The sequence below is a fragment of the Ranitomeya imitator genome, chromosome 2 (assembly GCF_032444005.1).
Source record: "Ranitomeya imitator isolate aRanImi1 chromosome 2, aRanImi1.pri, whole genome shotgun sequence".
In the NCBI taxonomy this organism is placed as follows: domain Eukaryota; kingdom Metazoa; phylum Chordata; class Amphibia; order Anura; family Dendrobatidae; genus Ranitomeya; species Ranitomeya imitator.
The window spans coordinates 275,083,740-275,099,009 of NC_091283.1; positions in this window are offsets into that span (position 1 = coordinate 275,083,740).

Genomic DNA, 15,270 nt, shown 5'->3' on the forward strand with positions numbered 1-15,270 from the left:
TGGAAGTTCCTATTCCTTTGAAAGGAATTGACTCTACACCTTTGGCTATGAATAAACCTCAGTACTGGACACAAGTGACCATGCGTATGACTCCCGTTCATCAGGAGGTGATTCGCTTCCTGGTACTGTATAATTTACATGATGTCTTAGTGCTTGGTCTGCCATGGTTACAAACTCATAACCCAGTCCTGGACTGGAAAACAATGTCTGTGTTAAGCTGGGGATGTCAGGGGGTTCATGATGATGCATCTCCGATTTCTATCGCTTCATCTACTCCTTCTGAGGTTCCGGTATTTCTGTCTGATTATCGGGAGGTTTTTGAGGAGCCTAAGCTCAGTTCGCTTCCTCCTCACAGGGATTGCGATTGTGCTATAGATTTGATTCCTGGCAGTAAATTCCCTAAAGGTCGTTTGTTCAATCTGTCTGTGCCAGAGCATACTGCTATGCGGAATTATGTTAAGGAGTCCTTGGAAAAGGATGTGTTTTTTCTGGCATTGGGTTTGCTCTATGAGGAACCTAACCTAGAGATTCAGGCTGAAAAAGCTTTATTGGCTCTCTCTCAGGGGCAAGATGAAGCAGAAATATATTGTCAGAAATTTCGGAAATGGTCGGTGCTTACTCAGTGGAATGAGTGCGCTCTGGCTGCAAAATTCAGAGATGGCCTTTCTGAGGCCATTAAAGATGTTATGGTGGGGTTCCCGGCGCCTACAGGTCTGAATGAGTCCATGACTATGGCTATTCAGATTGATCGGCGTTTACGGGAGCGCAAACCTGTGCACCATTTGGCGGTGTCTTCTGAACAGGCACCTGAGATAATGCAATGTGATAGAATTCAGTCCAGAAGGACTGAAAGGAATTGACTCTACACCTTTGGCTATGAATAAACCTCAGTACTGGACACAAGTGACCATGCGTATGACTCCCGTTCATCAGGAGGTGATTCGCTTCCTGGTACTGTATAATTTACATGATGTCTTAGTGCTTGGTCTGCCATGGTTACAAACTCATAACCCAGTCCTGGACTGGAAAACAATGTCTGTGTTAAGCTGGGGATGTCAGGGGGTTCATGATGATGCATCTCCGATTTCTATCGCTTCATCTACTCCTTCTGAGGTTCCGGTATTTCTGTCTGATTATCGGGAGGTTTTTGAGGAGCCTAAGCTCAGTTCGCTTCCTCCTCACAGGGATTGCGATTGTGCTATAGATTTGATTCCTGGCAGTAAATTTCCTAAAGGTCGTTTGTTCAATCTGTCTGTGCCAGAGCATACTGCTATGCGGAATTATGTTAAGGAGTCCTTGGAAAAGGGACATATCCGTCCATCTTCGTCCCCTTTGGGAGCAGGTTTTTTTTTTGTGGCCAAAAAAGATGGTTCCTTGAGGCCTTGCATAGATTATCTTCTTTTGAATAAGATTACAGTCAAATATCAGTATCCTTTGCCATTGGTGACTGATTTGTTCGCTCGCATTAAGGGGGCTAAATGGTTCACTAAGATTGATCTTCGGGGTGCGTATAATCTTGTGCGGATAAGGCAGGGTGATGAGTGGAAAACTGCATTTAATACGCCTGAGGGCCATTTCGAGTATTTGGTGATGCCTTTTGGACTTTCTAATGCTCCTTCTGTCTTCCAATCTTTTATGCACGATATTTTCCGTGAATATCTGGATAAATTTATTATCGTGTATTTGGATGATGTTTTGGTTTTTTCTGATGACTGGGAGTCTCATGTTCAGCAGGTCAGGAAGGTGTTTCAGGTCCTGCGGGCCAATTCTTTGTTTGTAAAAGGTTCTAAATGTCTCTTTGGAGTCCAGAAGATTTCTTTTTTGGGGTATATTTTTTCCCCTTCTACTATTGAGATGGATCCCGTCAAGGTTCAGGCTATTTGTGACTGGACGCAGCCTACATCTCTTAAGAGTCTACAGAAGTTCTTAGGCTTTGCTAATTTTTATCGTCGCTTCATAACTAATTTTTCTAGTGTTGTTAAGCCTTTGACAGATTTGACTAAAAAGGGTGCTGATGTTACTGATTGGTCTCCTGCGGCTGTGGAGGCCTTTCAGGAACTTAAGCGCCGGTTTTCTTCTGCTCCTGTGTTGCGTCAGCCAGATACGTCGCTTCCTTTTCAGGTTGAGGTTGATGCTTCCGAGATCGGAGCGGGGGCGGTTTTGTCACAGATAAGCTCCGATGGCTCAGTGATGAAGCCATGTGCGTTCTTTTGTAGAAAATTTTCGCCCGCTGAACGGAATTATGATGTTGGTAATCGGGAGCTTTTGGCCATGAAGTGGGCATTTGAGGAGTGGCGTCATTGGCTTGAGGGTGCTAGACATCGTGTGGTGGTCTTGACTGATCACAAAAATCTGATGTACCTTGAGTCTGCCAAGCGTCTGAATCCTAGACAGGCTCGTTGGTCACTGTTTTTCTCCCATTTCAATTTTGTGGTTTCATACCTGCCAGGTTCAAAGAATGTGAAGGCGGATGCTCTTTCTAGGAGTTTTGTGCCTGACTCCCCTGGAAATTCTGAGCCCACTGGTATCCTTAGGGATGGGGTGATTTTGTCGGCTGTCTCCCCAGACTTGCGACGTGTTTTGCAGGAGTTTCAGGCGGATAAACCTGATCGTTGTCCGCCGGAAAGACTGTTTGTTCCGGATAATTGGACCAGTAGAGTCATCTCCGAGGTCCATTCTTCTGTGTTGGCAGGTCATCCTGGAATATTTGGTACTAGAGACTTGGTGGCCAGGTCTTTTTGGTGGCCTTCCTTGTCGAGGGATGTGCGTTCTTTCGTGCAGTCTTGTGGAGTTTGCGCTCGGGCTAAGCCTTGCTGTTCTCGGGCCAGTGGATTGTTGTCACCTTTGCCTATCCCGAAGAGGCCTTGGACGCACATTTCCATGGACTTTATTTCGGATCTCCCTGTCTCTCAAATGTCCGTCATATGGGTTGTGTGTGACCGCTTTTCTAAGATGGTTCATCTGGTACCCTTGCCTAAGTTACCTTCTTCCTCTGAGTTGGTCCCTCTGTTTTTTCAAAACGTGGTCCGTTTGCATGGCATTCCGGAGAACATCGTTTCTGACAGGGGATCCCAGTTTGTGTCTAGATTTTGGCGGACGTTCTGTGCTAAGATGGGCATTGATTTGTCCTTTTCGTCTGCATTCCATCCCCAGACGAATGGCCAGACGGAACGAACTAATCAGACTTTAGAAACTTATTTAAGGTGTTTTGTTTCTGCTGATCAAGATGACTGGGTTTCCTTTTTGCCGCTTGCCGAGTTTGCCCTTAATAATCGGGCTAGTTCTGCTACCTTGGTTTCTCCTTTCTTTTGTAATTCGGGGTTTCATCCTCGTTTTTCCTCTGGTCAGGTGGAGCCTTCTGATTGTCCTGGAGTGGACATGGTGGTGGATAGGTTGCATCGGATTTGGAGTCATGTGGTGGACAATTTGAAGTTGTCCCAGGAGAGGGCTCAGCAGTTTGCTAATCGCCGTCGCCGCATGGTGTGGTTGTCTTCTCGTTTTGTTCCTATGAGGGTCTCTTCTCCTAAGTTCAAGCCTCGGTTCATCGGTCCCTATAGGATCTTGGAAATTCTTAACCCTGTGTCGTTTCGTTTGGATCTCCCGGCATCGTTTGCTATTCATAATGTGTTCCATCGGTCGTTGTTGCGGAAGTATGAGGTACCTGTTGTTCCTTCGCTTGAGCCTCCTGCTCCGGTGCTGGTGGAGGGTGAATTGGAGTATGTTGTGGAGAAGATCTTGGATTCTCGTGTTTCCAGACGGAAACTCCAGTATTTGGTCAAGTGGAAGGGTTATGGTCAGGAGGATAATTCTTGGGTGATTGCCTCTGATGTTCATGCTGCCGATTTGGTCCGTGCTTTTCATAGGGCTCATCCTGGTCGCCCTGGTGGTTCTCGTGAGGGTTCGGTGACCCCTCCTCAAGGGGGGGGGTACTGTTGTGAGTTCTGTTTTTGGGCTCCCTCTGGTGGTTACTGATGGTACTGGGTGACTTGTGTTCTCTGCGGTCTCTGGTGTCCACCTGTTCCATCAGGTTATGGGAGTTTCCTATTTAACCTGGCTTTTTTGTCATTTCCTCGCCGACTATCAATGTAATCAGCGTGTCTTTTTACCTCTGCTCCCTGCGTCTGTTATCTTCAGGACAAGCTAAGTTTTGATTTTCCTGTTCCACGTTTTGCTTAATTTTTGTCTTAGTCCAGCTTGCAGATATGTGATTCCTTGCTGCTGGTTGCTCTAGTGGGCTGAAATTACTCCTCATGTTCCATGAGTTGGCACATGAGTTCAAGTAATTTCAGGATGGTTTTTTGAAGGGTTTTTCGCTGACCGCGCAGTTCACTTTTGTATCCTCTGCTATCTAGCTTTAGCGGGCCTCATTTTTGCTGATTCTATTTTCATAACTACGTATGTGCTTTCCTCTCATTTCACCGTTATTACATGTGGGGGGCTGCTATTTCTGTGGGGTGTTTCTCTGGAGGCAAGTGAGGTCTGTGTTTCTTCTGATAGGGGAAGTTAATCCTTCGGCTGGCGCGAGACGTCTAGGAATCATCGTAGGCACGTTCCCCGGCTACTGCTAGTTGTGTGTTTAGGTTCAGGATCGCGGTCAGCTCAGGTTCCATCACCCTAGAGCTTGTTTTGTTTTTATGCTTGTCCTTTTGTGATCCCCTGCCATTGGGATCATGACAGCCACGGATGGTGGGGAGGAGGTGGAAGATGATGTTACTCAAGCAGAGGGGGGGGTCTAGAACAGACCTCCCAAGGAGCCAGCGTTAAGTCCCGCAGTGGGCCGCTCACCACCTGCCCGTCCCCCCAGCCAGGCAGGTATCTGCGTACTCAAAAGAAATTCCACAACAATTTTTGGGGTCTTACCCTTGTAAAAATAAAAAAAATGACGGCTAAAAGATCATGCTTGTGAAAAAAATAGATTTTTATTTTCACGGCTGTGTGTTATACACTTTTGTGAAGCATCTGGTGGTTCAAGGTGCTCAGCACACATCTAGATCAGTTCGCTGAGGGGTATAGCTTCCAAAATTGGGTCACGTGTGCGGGGTTTCCACTGTTTAGGCACATCAGGGGCTCTCCAAATGTGACATGGCGTCCGATCTCAATTCCAGCCAATTTTGCATTAAAAAAGTCAAACAGTGTTCCTTCCTTTCCGAGCTCTGCCGTGCACTCAAACAGTAGTTTTTCCCAACATATTGGGTATCTCTGTACTCGAGAAATCGCACAAAAAATGTTCTGGGTCGTTTTTTCTTGTTACCTTTGTGAAAATAAAAAATATGGTTATAAAATAAACTTTTTGTGAAAAAAGTTAAATGTTCATTCTTTCCTTCCACATTGCTTTAGTTCCTGTGAAGCACCTGAAGGGTAAATAAACTTCTTAAGGGGTGCAGTATTCAGAATAGTGCCACCTTTGGGTATTTTCTGTCATATAGGCCCCTCAAAGTCACTTCAAATGTGAGGTGGTCCCCCAAAAAAATAGTTTTGTAAATTTAGTTGGAAAAATGAGAAATCGCTGGTCAATTTTTAACCCTTCTAAATTCCTAACGAAAAAAAAAGTATGGTTCCAAAATTGTGCGGATGTAAAGTAGACATGGGGGAAATGTTATTTATTAACTATTTTGTGTGATCTGATTCTCAGATTTAAGGGAATTAAAATTAAAAGTTAGAAAATTGTGAAATTTTTGCCAAATTTCTGATTGTTTCACAAATAAACGCAAATCATGTTGAATAAATGTTATGACTATTATAAAGTACAATATCTCATGATAAAACAGTCTCCGAATCAGTGATATCCACTGACCAGTTTCAGAGTTATGACCTCATAAAGTGACAGTGGTCAGAATTTTTAAATTTGGCCTGGTCATGAAGGTGCAAACAGGATAGGGGGTGAAGGGAAACAGAGAATAAAGTTTTGGATTTGTTTGTATGTTGGAAAATAAAATACGTTTAAGTTAAACTTTCTTGGATCATGACCTCATTGCTGCACAGACACAAAAGTCACTGCCTTACAATTGTCACTAGTGATCCTTGTATTTTACGTAAACTACACACTATGTACAGCACTCAGGTGTATAATGTCACTGGTGATCCCTGTATTACCTCTACACTATATACAGAGCTCCTGTGTATAGTGTCACAGGTCATCATTGTATTACCTGTACACTATGTATATACAGAGCTCCTGTGTATAATGTCACGGGTGATCCCTGTATTATCTGTACAATATATACAGAGCTCCTGTGTATAATGTCACGGGTGATCATTGTCTTACCTGTACACTATACACTGAGCTCCTGTGTACAGGTCCTTCTCAAAAAATTAGCATATAGTGTTAAATTTCATTATTTACCATAATGTAATGATTACAATTAAACTTTCATGTATTATAGATTCATTATCCACCAACTGAAATTTGTCAGGTCTTTTATTGTTTTAATACTGATGATTTTGGCATACAACTCCTGATAACCCAAAAAACCTGTCTCAATAAATTAGCATATCAAGAAAAGGTTCTCTAAACGACCTATTACCCTAATCTTCTGAATCAACTAATTAATTCTAAACACATGCAAAAAATACCTGAGGCTTTTATAAACTCCCTGCCTGGTTCATTACTCAAAACCCCCATCATGGGTAAGACTAGCGACCTGACAGATGTCAAGAAGGCCATCATTGACACCCTCAAGCAAGAGGGTAAGACCCAGAAAGAAATTTCTCAACAAATAGGCTGTTCCCAGAGTGCTGTATCAAGGCACCTCAATGGTAAGTCTGTTGGAAGGAAACAATGTGGCAGAAAACGCTGTACAACGAGAAGAGGAGACCGGACCCTGAGGAAGATTGTGGAGAAGGACCGATTCCAGACCTTGGGGAACCTGTGGACTGAGTCTGGTGTGGAAACATCCAGAGCCACCGTGCACAGGCGTGTGCAGGAAATGGGCTACAGGTGCCGCATTCCCCAGGTAAAGCCACTTTTGAACCATAAACAGCGACAGAGGCGCCTGACCTGGGCTACAGAGAAGCAGCACTGGACTGTTGCTAAGTGGTCCCAAGTACTTTTTTCTGATGAAAGCAAATTTTGCATGTCATTCGGAAATCAAGGTGCCAGAGTCTGGAGGAAGACTGGGGAGAAGGAAATGCCAAAATGCCTGAAGTCCAGTGTCAAGTACCCACAGTCAGTGATGGTGTGGGGCGCCATGTCAGCTGCTGGTGTTGGTCCACTGTGTTTCATCAAGGGCAGAGTCAATGCAGCTATCAGGAGATTTTGGAGCACTTCATGCTTCCATCGGCTGAAATGCTTTATGGAGATGAAGATTTCATTTTTCAGCACGACCTGGCACCTGCTCACAGTGCCAAAACCACTGGTAAATGGTTTACTGACCATGGTATTACTGTGCTCAATTGGCCTGCCAACTCTCCTGACCTGAACCCCATAGAGAATCTGTGGGATATTGTGAAGAGAAAGTTGAGAGACGCAAGACCCAACACTCTGGATGAGCTTAAGGCCGCTATTGAAGCATCCTGGGCCTCCATAACATCTCAGCAGTGTCACAGGCTGATTGCCTCCATGCCACGCCGCATTGAAGCAGTCATTTCTGCCAAAGGATTCCCGACCAAGTATTGAGTGCATAACTGAACATTATTATTTGATGGTTTTTTTGTTTGTTATTAAAAAACACTTTTATTTGATTGGATGGGTGAAATATGCTAATTTATTGAGACAGGTTTTTTGGGTTATCAGGAGTTGTATGCCAAAATCATCAGTATTAAAACAATAAAAGACCTGACAAATTTCAGTTGGTGGATAATGAATCTATAATATATGAAAGTTTAATTGTAATCATTACATTATGGTAAATGAAATTTAACACTATATGCTAATTTTTTGAGAAGGACCTGTATAATGTCACGGGTGATCACTGTATTACCTCTACTACACAATATACAGAGGTGCTGGGTATAATGTCACCTGTGATCACTGCATTACCTGTACACTATACACAAAACTCCTGTGCATAATGTCACCGGTGATCCCTGTATAACCTCTTCACTATACACTATATACAGAGCTCCTGTGTATAATGTCACCAGTGATCACTGTATTACTTGTACACTGATACTATATATAGAGCTCCTGTGTATAATGTCACTGGTGATCACTGTATTACCTGTACACCACACACTATATACAGAGCTCCTGTGTATAATGTCACTGGTGATCACTGTATTACCCGTACACTATATACAGAGCTCCTGTGTATGTCACTGGTGATCCCTGCATTACCTCTACACTGGCCCTATATACAGAGCTCCTGTCAAAATATTCAGAAAGCATAGAAAAATAATACTGTTTGCTAGAGACATTATCTGTACTTGTCTCTCCATTAATACATAGAAATATATATTTATAGTGGATAATTCATATATTACCTAATGATGGATACAGAGTATCCATAAACCACTATTACTCAAAAATAAAATCAATTAAGTTTATTGAAAAAATGTTAAAAGACATATAAACAGAGAACATATACAGTATATGAGGCATTCATAGGATAAGACAAGCAAAAGGGCGAGAGCAGTGGTGCTAAGTCAAAAAAGGAAATCATAAAGGGTAATGGGTTCACAATGACCCACAATGCATAGAAATCAGCCAATCATCCTATAAATAGTATAACCATTTCAAAAAACCACCTATATAAAGTGTGGAGACCAGACTGAACCAAAGAATCCATCTTGTCTTCCTCCTGAGAAATCTGCTTCTAAACAGCAAACTTGACATTTCCTTTTATGGAAGTAATCACGCGCGCATTCCTTCTTGTTATCATAGTCCTTCACCCACATACCAGATATTGTAACATTTCACTAGTATAGACTTGTTTTGTAAGAGATTGTGAAATATGTGCGCATGTCTGTAAATGCCTAACTTTTTACTATATAAAGAAGGGACAGCACCCAGTGAGGCAGGCGTGCTCCGGGGCTACCCCTGTTTATGACCACACAACCTTTGTGCTGCGTGTCATTTACTTGGATCCCTACATCCAGGAAGCCAGGGACGGAAAAGGACTCAACATTTCTTGGCGCCCGAAACAGGGACCCGAGGCGAGAGTAGCTGCTCGAGATTCACCTGCGGATACGGACAACGGAGATCTGGGATAATGGACGGCAAATGAACTGAAAAACCTGGCCAGGTAAGAGACATTATTAGTTCTCTTTTATCTGCCCTGTATTATCCGAAAGATCTCTACGAGCCGTGTCACGCTGGGTTAGTCTAGTAGTGAGTAGATACCTATAAAACTCGGGTTACCATATTGTATAGATTTATGAGTCCTGTCCCTGGCAGTGTGTGAACAGTGTGAAGGTTGTGGCATGTTATGAAAGAAGGATAAAAGTACGTAAAACAATAAGCCGAAATTGTTAGGACAAGTCTTATTAGTGAAGTCAGCCTAACTGGGTCATGTGGTTGCGTCCTTTCGGGGAGACCTCCGCCCATGCTTGACTCTCTTTAAGAACTTGTTTCTTCATTTCTGGATAAGAGTTTGATAGAATGAGCCCAGGACACGGGTCCATGAGCCTGGGACAAGTATGATAACAGAGACGGAAAGTTTGGTGATCTGTTTGGTGTTGCTGATCCTGTTTGCGTGCATTGTAGGAATCAAGTTTATTCTGCACATTAGAAAGAACGGAGCAGATCAGCCCTTCAATATTTTAGCTCCCTAGGAAGAAGGCAACGAGACATCACTCCAGAGAGGTGGTTGTCCAAACGTCACCTAGGATAAGTGTAGCTATTATTGAAAAGAAAAATGGGAACTAAACAGACAAAAACCGTCTTAGGACAAGTAGAAGCAAAAGATATCATACAGGAAAGATGTGGAAGGACAGTCAGAAGGCAGATCAGAAGGGTAAGAAAAAAATTGGGAATTTCAGAAGCACTTATGTTTAGCACTGAATGGGAAAGACTGAGTAAAGAACGAGGTGGAATTATCAGGGATAATGGGTGGGAAGAAATCATACACTGTATGATAAAGGTCTCAAAAACAGCTAAAGAGGAGAATTGGAAGTATGATCCAGACACTTCCAAATGGAGTATGGGTACGAGAAAATGTTGTGCTACGACTCATTCAGTTCCTCCTCCTTATCTAGATCCGAATGTTCAACCATTTGTACCTACAGGAGGTACAGAGGGAGGGAAACCCATACCAAATTTATATCCTGGGTTAAGCGGGGTGGAAGGATGGGTATGCCAAAATTGTGGCCAGCAGAATCCGGATTGGAGAACTGAGTGTTCCGCCTGTGGGGCCCCTAAAGGCCATCAGTTATTAGCACCTGTTAGGATAATAACAAAGGGAGTGAGAGAAGCTGATCCCGAGAATCCTAATCAAAGAATTACTAGGCAAATTGAAACACAGCAGTATTTTCCATGGACACCAGCTGAGGGTATGTCTCTTCTTATGAATGCACCAGATCCAACTCGATACCCAAATAGATTTGCTAGTTATATAGAGCAAATAATTCGCACACATAATGGTTCATGGATGGATGGAATGGAATTATGTAGGCTAAAAATGCCATCGGGAATGTTTCAGGAGCTGATTGTAGCAACACAGGCTCAAAGACCAGCAGGAGAAAATGTAAGAGCACCTTTTGTGATAGAGTCAGGAAACCGGTTTGTAGAGGCTCTAAATCAGTTCATGCAAGGAAAACAGAGGGAGAGAGGATCCACAGGCATAGTTATGCAGAAAGCAGGTCAATCCATAGATGAGTATTCCCGGGAGCTGGAAGATAGCTTTAGGGATGAGGGATTAAATATTGCTGATCCAGGAGTCCTCCGGCTCTATACTAAACAATTGATTGAGGGACTTGAACCAGGCATTAAGGAAAGATTCAAGTCAGCTACGCCAGATTGGAGAACTCTAGAACAACCACAGATAGTGAAACAAAGATGTATGGGCATTGCTATGGATTTAAGAGAAAAGAAAAAACCTGTCAGAATAGCGCAAGCAAACACAACAGGTGGAAGAGCAAGACATAATTTTCCCTGTCATTACTGCAAGAAACCAGGACATTTCCAGAGAGAATGTAGAAAGAAGCAGGCAGACATAAAATCAGGAAAATTTGTACCAAAGAATAAGCCCTCAGACACCCAACAGACATCCATAGTGGATGGTCCCATACCAGACTCAGATTGACTCAATGTGTTACAAACTTCCCTACCAGCTAGAAGACCTATAATACAGGTGAATGTGGGGGGAAGAGAGATTCCATTTTTGATAGATACAGGTGCAACTTCCTCAATTTTGAATCAAGATTTTCTTCCGAACCCAGAAGATGTTTCACAGCAAACAACTTTGGCTGAGGGTTATGATGGGGTAATTCGAACACTGCAATATACTGTGCCCCTAGAGGTCTCATTAGGACCTAAATGTTTTGCATCCAGATTTTTGTATGCCAGAGGTGCCCCAACATGTTTGTTGGGAACTGATGTCCTAAAGAAATTAGAAGCTAACATCAATTTTAGGGAAGATGGCACAGTTATGCTGACTATCCCTGATGATGCAGAAATATTAGAACAATATGTCAGAATTCAGGCTTTTGAGGATTATACTGAAGAAAAAGAGTACACCACAGATCTAGACCTCTCAACGGTCCCAGAAACACTGTGGGCACAGGGTGACACTGATGTGGGATTATTGCATATCTCTCCTGTAAAACTATCTGTGCAACCAGGAACTGTTCTCCCACAGCTCAGACAATACCCTGTGAGTGCCCAGCAGGAACTAGCGATTACAAAACAGATAGAGGGATATAGAGAGAAAGGAGTTTTGGTAGAGATACAATCACCTGCTAACACTCCTCTGTATCCAGTCAAGAAGAGAACTCTTGATAAGGGTTCTATGCCCAAATATCGTATGGTACATGATCTAAGAGAAATAAACAAAGTTCTAGATCCAATCACCCCAGTTGTACCCAATCCTCATACGTTACTATCACAGATACCAGCCAGTTCTCAAGTGTTTACTGTAATAGATCTTTCAAATGCATTTTTCTCGGTTCCTTTACACCAAGACAGTTGGCATTTGTTTGCATTTACATTTAAGGGCAAACAGTTGGCGTGGACACGCCTTCCACAGGGAATGATACACTCCCCTACTCTTTATTCAAATGCCCTACAAACAATCCTCCAGAGGTTTGAACCCGAACCACAGGTAGTAATTTTGCAGTATGTGGATGACCTACTACTTTGCTGCCCAGATCTAGAAACTGCAGAAAGGTCCACTGTGAGTTTACTATGTTTTCTAGAAAAAGAAGGGTGTAAAGTGAATAGACAAAAGCTACAAGTTTGTCAGACCAAAGTGGTCTTTTTAGGTCATTGCATTTCTCAAGGTAAAAAGCATCTTACACCTCAAAGAACTGAAGCAATAAGACAGATGAATGAGCCTAGAAATCATAAACAGCTACGAGCATTTTTAGGAATAGTGTCTCATTGTAGACAATGGATTATACATGCCAGTCAACTAATGCAACCACTGTATGACTGTGTAAAAAGTGAACCTTATTTGTTGACAAAAGAAGGTCAGATTTCGTTCCAACAATTAAGAGATGCCCTTGTTTCAGCTCCAGCGTTAGGGCTACCAGACTACACCAAACCATTTCAGCTTATGGCTGCAGAAGTTGATTCCCATGCTACAGGAGTTCTTACCCAGAAGCATGCAGGGAAACAAAGACCAATTGCATATCTTTCAGCAAGGTTAGATCCCGTAGCTAGAGCAGCGCCAACCTGTGTACGTGTAGTTGTTGCTGTCTCACTATTGTTGGACAAAGCATCAGAAATTGTCCTAGAGCATCCACTCACAGTTCAAACTACACATGATGTTTATGGGATATTAAACCAGGTCCAACCAAAACACATTTCCATGGCCAGACATTTGCGGCTGCAGTGTTCTTTGCTGCTCCCCTCTACTATCACATTTGCTAGGCTTCAGACTCTCAATTTAGCTACACTGCTACCTCTCGAGTCTGAAGGGGGGAATAAGGACACTGATCCATACGCAAATTTTTTCCCTACAGACACACATGATTGTACAGAGCTCATTTTACAAGAAACGGTAGGCTTACCCAATGTATCCGAAACACCACTTCAAAATCCAGATTTAGAGCTGTTTATAGATGGTAGTAGGTTTGCAGATGACACAGGTAACTTCCATACAGGGTATGCAGTTGTGTCAGGATCTGAAACTCTCAAAGCAGAACCGCTTCCACCGAAACAATCTGCACAAGAAGCAGAACTAACAGCATTGATTGAAGCTCTAAAAATAGCTGAGAATCAGACAGCTAATATATACACTGATTCTAGGTATGCACATGGTATTGTGTTTGATTTTGGAGTAATCTGGAGAGCTAGAGGTTACATGACAGCGTCAGGACAACCTGTAAAACATGCTTCTCTGATCAAACAGATCTTAGAGGCTGCACAAGAAACAAAAGAAGTAGCAGTAATCAAGGTAGCTGCACATGTGAGACTCGACACTAGGGAATCTAGGGGAAATGATAGGGCTGATAAAGCAGCCAAAGCAGCAGCAGTCAAACCCTTACAACAGGTCCATACTGTAAATCCCACGGAAAATACTGAAGATAGACTGAGACAAGCACAGGAAGATGCAGGAGAAGAGGAGAGGGACAGGTGGAAAAAGGAAGGGGCAGAAGAACAAGCGGGAATTTGGAAGAAAGATGGACTAATATGTCTACCTAGAGCCTGGTACCCGATTGTAGTTGGTGGATTGCACCACCCTACGCATGTGTCTGCAAATGCAATGACACTACTGGCAAAGCAAGTCTGGTTGGCTCCAGGTTTTGGCAACTACGCAAGAGACTATTGTGCTACATGCGCTATATGCCTGGCACATAATCCCGGACAGACAGCAAAGACCCCTATGAAGCACCATGTCTGACCTCTCTACCCGTTTCAACGGTTGCAGATAGACTTTATCCAGCTGCCAAAGAGTAATGGGTATGAGTATGTGTTGGTGTGTGTGGACATGTTCTCGGGGTGGCCAGAGGCCTATCCAGTTCGGAAGGCTTCAGCTAAAAACACTGTTGTAAAGCTAGTTGCCGAACTGGTGCCCCGTTATGGTCTCCCTGAAGTGATCGAGTCAGATAGGGGTACTCATTTCACTGGAGAAATATTTCAAAATGTACTGAAAATGTTGGGTGTTGAAAGTCAGTTACACACTCCGTATCATCCTCAAAGTTCTGGTAAGGTGGAACGCATGAATGGAACTTTAAAATTAAAAATACAGAAAGCCATGGCTGAAACAGGAAAGCCTTGGACAGAATGCCTTCCACTGGCCCTTTACTCAATACGCAATACCCCAAGGGGTAAGACTAAACTGTCTCCATATGAAATTTTGTTTGGCAGGACTGCCAATTTAGGATGTTATTTTCCACAGCAACTTGTGTTAAATATTGAGTCATTGACTTCTTATGTGTAAAATCTTCAGAAACAATTAACTAAGGTGCATGCACAAGTTTTTGCTTCCCTTCCAGATCCTGACAACACTGAAGGAAGTCACAAGTTGGAACCAGGTGATCAAGTCTATGTAAAAAGACACACCAGAAAGGCTCTTGAACCAAGATTTGACGGACCCTTCCAAGTCCTATTGACAACACCTACATCAGTCAAGCTTGAAGGAAAGGCATCATGGATACATGCAAGTCATTGCAAAAAGGCAGTATAAGACTCATGATATTGATGTTAATAATGTTAACACAAATGTGGGATAAATTAGTTAGAGCCACGGATTATCTAGATGATCAGATTTGGGACATATTGGACATATTAAATACCAGTATAGCTGTACAGAATCAGCTTATAATAGTCACTAACCAACATACCCTGGTATTGGATTACCTAACTGCCTCACAAGGGGGTATGTGTCAAATCATCGGACCCACCTGCTGTCATTATATAGACCCGAATAGTACTATGAGTATGATATTTAAATTAAAAGACGTACAACGACTCAGGGATCAGTATGACAAAGACAATGACCAAAATAAGGATAGCTGGTGGTCAGATACCTTTTCTTTTCTTAACCCGGCCAATTGGTTCAGAGGGATCGGTGGGTGGGTTACCGGAATTATGCAAAGCCTAATACATATAGTTATTGTTATTATATATGTATTGTTCAAGGTTGTACTCAAGGGTATCTCGGTATGCACAAATAAATTTTGTGTAATTGATACGAGAATATAAAGTTTTTATATGTTATCCGATCGTCA